The following is a 6,000-nucleotide window of genomic DNA, read 5'->3' as shown; positions in this document are numbered from 1 at the left end:
TGTCTTTGTACAATAGCACTGGGCTCTCTGAGCGTGTGACTGACATAAAGGCTCAGATCCAAGAGGGTCACTGTGTTGTCATCCCCCACAGCGGCAGCAGCCTTGCCACACAGGACATCGTGACCCTAAAGCGCTTGACAGTTAGCAACAGCAGCTACTCGGCAGTCTACTGGTCTTTGGAAGTCCCTTTCAGTTCAAGAAACCACTTAAAGAAGGGTTGTTTTGGGTGATTGTTTTTATTAGATCAAAAATCACAAATTCGTTGGTGGTGTTTTGTTGTTGGGTTTTTTTTTTTTTTTTTGATGTTGTTAATGTTACCTGAAAATTGCATATTTTTCCCTTTTGGGATGTTCATTGAAGATAAAGAACAACATGCCCATGATGCCAGTGTGGTCATGGGTGGTGTAGGTGAGAATTTAAGTGTACTGGAGATTAATAGAGTAAGCCATCTTTTATAAGACCGACCTTTCAGAATTGGAGAAGACAAGCCCCATGTTGAAAATAATATTTGAAGAAATATGCTCACTGCCTTTTGCTTCTTAGAAAACAAAAGGAAGAGACTTTTGTCCCAGAAGGTTGACCAGTTATCCCAGGGGAACATGACCCACAGAAGCCTAACTCTTTCCTGTCCTTCATCTGCATCCCTGTGCTTGCTTCTTAAGGAGTAAAAACTGACTTTTCCACGGGTACCTGTTCTCTTGGTTTATTGTAGTCCTCTTCCAAGTGAGGACACCTTCTGCAATTTCAGTTACCTGTGGAAACCATGTTTTTAAAACACGAAGTGCAAAAAGGCAGGAATAGTTCACGTGCTTTAAGCTGCATGCTGTTCTGAGCAGCGTGAGAGAATGCTTGACTGTCCTGCCTAGGAATGGCTCCTCTTCGTGTACACTGGATCTACATGGCACTCCCAACCCAGGGGTAGCCATGTCGGTCATTATATTGCAGTGCTTCTATTCAAATAAACCCAAGAGTGACCTCAATGTACAGTAGTGGATGCCAGCAGTTTGTGCCAAATAGAGTCTGTACGGAGGCTTCCTTTAAATGAAACGGTGAAATTACCGAGGTTGCGAAAAGATGTGTAAGTGTGGTGTGGACCACTTTTAGAATGCATTTATTTTATTACAGTATATTTTAGTAATCTAGTTATATACGAAAGGGAATTATACATAGTAACCATAGGTATGTATGTATAGGCATAAAGATAGTATAAATAGGCCTTGCTGCTTTCCAGTTCAAAGACAGCCCTTCAGGCATCTTCAACTGTCCCCCTGTCCATAAGGAATGCCCACCCTGTTAACTGACAACTTCTAGCAAATTGGATTCTAGAAATTGCATAGTATGCTGCTGGAGAAGCCATTACAAGGTCTTGCCTGAGCATGTCTGATAACTAAAAGGTTGTATTTTGATTATCTGGGTGCCGTGTGGCACCCACAGACTTGGTGTGGCCCCCTTTAGTATTGAGCCGCAGTGGGTTGCCTTGGCTTAACATGGTGGCTGGCGGTTTCATTATGCTTTTGTAAAGAGTTTTAGCTTGGACATCTAGGACATAACAGGTGACAAACAATTAAGGATGCCCCATTGTTGAGTAAGGACTTGGTGTTTGTTCTGAAGCAGAGTATCATTTAGCTCCGGCCTCAATGTGAGAGGATGGCCTTGAACTTTAGATCCTCCTGCCTGTCTCCTGCTTTTATACGATTTCATATCAGGCGATGTGTTGGCTGTGAGGAAAATTCTAGCTTGGGAGCATGCTGTTTCTGGAAATTGTGGAATACCACTAATGTCCCCCAGGTGGCAGAGTTTCTGCTGTCATTGAGTCCTCTTACGGAATTTCTCTTCCCACAAATTGAGTAGTTGCTTTCTGCAGGAGGGTAGCTGGCATTGATTAAATTGTTACAGCTGCTCAGATAGCCAGACTGACCCTAGAACAGTATGTTCACAAATGATCCCACTCAACGTAAATCCTAAGACAGAGAACTTCTCCAAGGAGCAAATAAAACCAGTCATCGGTAAGATGGCTTCCGAGTCGCTGAGCTTGGGTCGCCATGACGTGCTGCTGCTGGTTTCTTTCTCGAGATGATGGATAGCTTGCATTTGTTAGGCACTCTAGTGATGCCTGTGTTTTTAAAGACATACACAGACCCAGTTCAATACCCACAAAGCACGGGAATATCGATCAGACATTTTGAGACACAACCCCCTCAGTTACTTGATGTTCACTTTCCAGGAGGCCCTGGTCCGTGGAAGCAACAGCTTGTGTTAGACAGGAAAGAGCAACATGACAAAGTCAGTAGTCTCTGATCCATGGGTAGTTAAAATATCTTAAAATTGTATTTATTATTGAGCATGTGGGGGGCAGACAGCAACTTAAGGGAGTGCCATGCTCCCTTAAGAACTCCCTGGAGAACTGAACTCCTGCCCCTAGATTTGAAGCCACTCGTGTGTTACCTGTTAAGCCAGCCTACCAGCTCTACCACAGCATGGCGGGGGCAACACTTGTTTCTCATGTCTAAGGTTATCTGTTGTTTGTTTTCTAAAATGCACTAAATGCATGGAATACCTGTAAACTCCCATTTTTTTTCTTATATTATCAGTAGTGTGGGGGATGTGTGTCCATAGTGAGTGTCCACATTTGCATGAGTTCCAGCAATCAAACTTGGGTCACCAGCTTTTAGAGCAAGCAGTTTCATCCATGGAACAGGTTTTTGCTGGCCTCCTTATCTTTCTTATGGTTATTTCTTCCTTGTGGGAGATGGACTCGCCCTGGGACCCATAGCTTCTTGCAGATGTCACTGTTGTGATGGTGTAGTTTTATATGTGCTGAAAAGCAGGGTAAGTGTTTTCAAAGGGGAGCTGTGAAATTGAGATGGACAAGGCTGGGGGTGGGGTGGGGGGATGGGGGTGGGTGCGCACAGGGCCACATGGCCCCTGTTCCCATGAGGGAACACCAGAGCCATTCCTGCAGATGGAGACTTGAGAGCAGCTCTATCCTAACAGGACAGCCTCGAGGTACCCTGCCTCCTCGCTTGTGGTACGTTTGCGAGTGACATTCTCGTCCCTTCTCAAGGTGCCTGGGTTTGCGGGATGAACGATGTGGCTGATTTCATTAATAAGAACTTTGATTAAATCTGTAAGTCCTCTAACATTCTTTCCTGAGAGTCGAAGCAGTCACCAGAGAGTTTCGGTCAGGACTCAAGCTTTACGGATCAAAGCCATCTATCTGACTGTACTTTCAGAAAGTTATTAACATATACTTTTGCTTCTTAAAATACTTATTTACCAGTTTTTCCTCAGCCATACAGACCACAAGGAGGTTTTCTTCTTTTTTTTATGCAATTACCATTGCCCCATGTTTTCTGCTTTATTTTCATGTTTTTAAGTTGCCGAGTTGCTTGGAATATAGGTTGGTGGTTTTGCTAGTAGAATTGTATGTGTTTGGAATTTCACACTGTCTGAAGTCCCCCCAACCCCAGGCGAATGCTGAGTCTTCTACAGCTTACGCATCTTAAAGATGCTCCTATATGGGCTCTGTGGAGATGGCACAGTCAGTAAAGCCCTTGTCTCTCAAGCAAGCAAGAAGACCTAAGTTTGATCCCCCAAACCCACATAGAAAACCAGAAAGAGTCTTTCATGATAGATTAGTTTATAATCTCGGGGCTGAGGATGTGGGGACTGGAGGATCGCTGACCAGTCTAGCTTAGCTTACGCACTAGTTCAGGGTCAGTCACAGAACCTGTCTCACAAAAGAGTAGATGGAACATAAGGGCTGACAGCAGATGATGTCCTCTGACCTCCACACACCAGCACCCCACATGCAAGGGAATATGTGCATGCATGCACACACACACACACACTCACGCACAAACACATCCGTTTGTTCTGTCAGACTCACCGAGGACCATAGCCCTATTCTCTCTGTCATGTGACTTTCCTTTCATTTTAATTTCTCTTTGACCCAAATACTTTGCTCTTCTTCCCCAGTGCCCTGGCCCTGGTGGTTCACGCTGTCCAGTGTCTCTGTGGACCACACAGTTAGTACGTAAGGGAACTGTGGTCTTGGAACTGTCTCCAGGTGGTCTGGCCTGGGAGCGTGGTCTTCACAGTGATTCGTTCTTTAAGGCTGCCTGGGTGCTGGCCTTCCTTGTTCTTAACCATTCTCCCTCCGACCAGCACAGGTCTCTTAAAGGCCTTCTCTTCATGTCCCCTGCCCCATCACTTCATCCTGAGCTCAGTGTGCAGATGTCAAGTAAAATAGGAATAGATAATTGTTATTCAGGGTGGGAGCTGCATGTGTGTCTATGTACATGAGGGGGTGCTACATGCACACCTATGTGCGTGTGCTTGTGCATGGGTCAGAGGTTAGTGTCAGATGACTCCTTCCATCACTTCTCCTACCCGCCATCTTTTTTTTTTTAAAGCGAGAGTCTCTCACTCAGCCATAAGTGCACTGACCCAGCTGGCTTGCAAGTCCCAGGGAGCCAAGCCCCAGGGAGCCGAACCCCAGGGAGCCTCCTGTCTCTGTCCCCCCACCCCCCAGGACTGGGGTTACACAAGTTTGCTGCTGTGTCCAGCTTTAATGTAGGCGCTGGGGATCAAACTAAGGTCCTTGCACTTGCAAGGCAAGGACTTTACTGACGGAGCCTTGTCTGTGGCTCTTTTTACTATTGTATTATTCTACTGAGAACTCGTTAGTCCATGGTTAAAGTTGTTTTTTGAAATACACACAGGTCATTAGGAAAAAAGAGAACTGATGTGGACCCGGAGTTGTTTTCGATTATGGACTCAAAGATGAAATCACAGAGCCAGAACGGTAGAGTGGCTTTGAGGGTAAAGGCATGGTGACCTTAGTTCCAGTCCCAGGAGCCATATGGTAGAAGGAGTGTTGTCCTTTGACCTCCGCAGGTGTGCCTCGGCACGCGTGCTCACATAAATAACAACTGTACAGACATAAGTTACCAGGAGAAGTGGGAAAGAATTATCTTTGCACTCAGCCCCAAGGATTGAAAAAAATTTGCGGCTCCGTATCCACCCCCCCCCACTTCCTGTTTTTTGTTTTGTTTTTAATGCTAGAAAGCACTGAGAAAGCTTTCCAGATTGTCACAGATAAGTTATTCTTTGGCGAGAGGAAGGAGATCCCAGGCCAGACCATTACCGTGACACAAGGATAACCTCCAGGTGAGCAGTGAACAGCCTTGTTTTGTGGGCGCTCCCCACGCTGAAGTGAATAACAGACCCGTTAATGAGTAGTCAGAGTTGCTGGTCAAAACAGCTGCTTCTTCAGCTCAGCCTCTCTGGCCTAGAAAGCAAACGGTTCACTTGAAGGTGCTTAGAGGCCTTAATGTTTAATGCTTAACCGAACTTTGATAGCAGGTCTGTATTGTATTTCATCAAAAGTGTGTTTCTTAGCTATTTTTTCTAAAGATTTATTTATTTGTTTATTCATTTATAAGTACAGTGTTGCTGTCTTCAGACACACCAGAAGAGGGCATCAGATCCCATATAGATGGTTGTGAGCCACCATGTGGTTGCTGGGATTTGAGCTCAGGACCTTTGGGAGAGCAGTCAGTGCGCTTAACCACTGAGCCATCTCTCCAGCCCATTTCTTAACTATTTATTCTACAGTTACGGAGGGGCAGATGCGGGTGACGTCTTCCCTGTGTACTTCCTGGATGAGGAATGGAGAACAGACATAGGCATGCTTAGCAATGGCCCCTGACTGCAATGGAGAGAGGCTAGGGGAGGGCAGCTAATAGTTAAGGAGCAGACGCCAGGCTCTGACTTTGTTATAAACACTTTCTGTGCCTTGTATGAAGACCCCTCCCTATAGTCCTCCGCATATGTCCCCGTTCTCACAGGTGATGCCATGAACTTCCTTAGGTTCATAAAGCCACAATGCAGGACTTTGAACTCACGGAGTGGTCCCCCTGACCACCGGGGTAGTCAGGATGGTGTATGTAATGTGCTTTCTCACCTTATTGCTGGTGGATCTCTGAGCACATGGTC

The sequence above is a fragment of the Rattus rattus genome, chromosome 10 (genome assembly GCF_011064425.1).
Source record: "Rattus rattus isolate New Zealand chromosome 10, Rrattus_CSIRO_v1, whole genome shotgun sequence".
Taxonomy (NCBI): Eukaryota; Metazoa; Chordata; class Mammalia; order Rodentia; family Muridae; genus Rattus; species Rattus rattus.
This window is presented reverse-complemented; position numbering follows the sequence as displayed.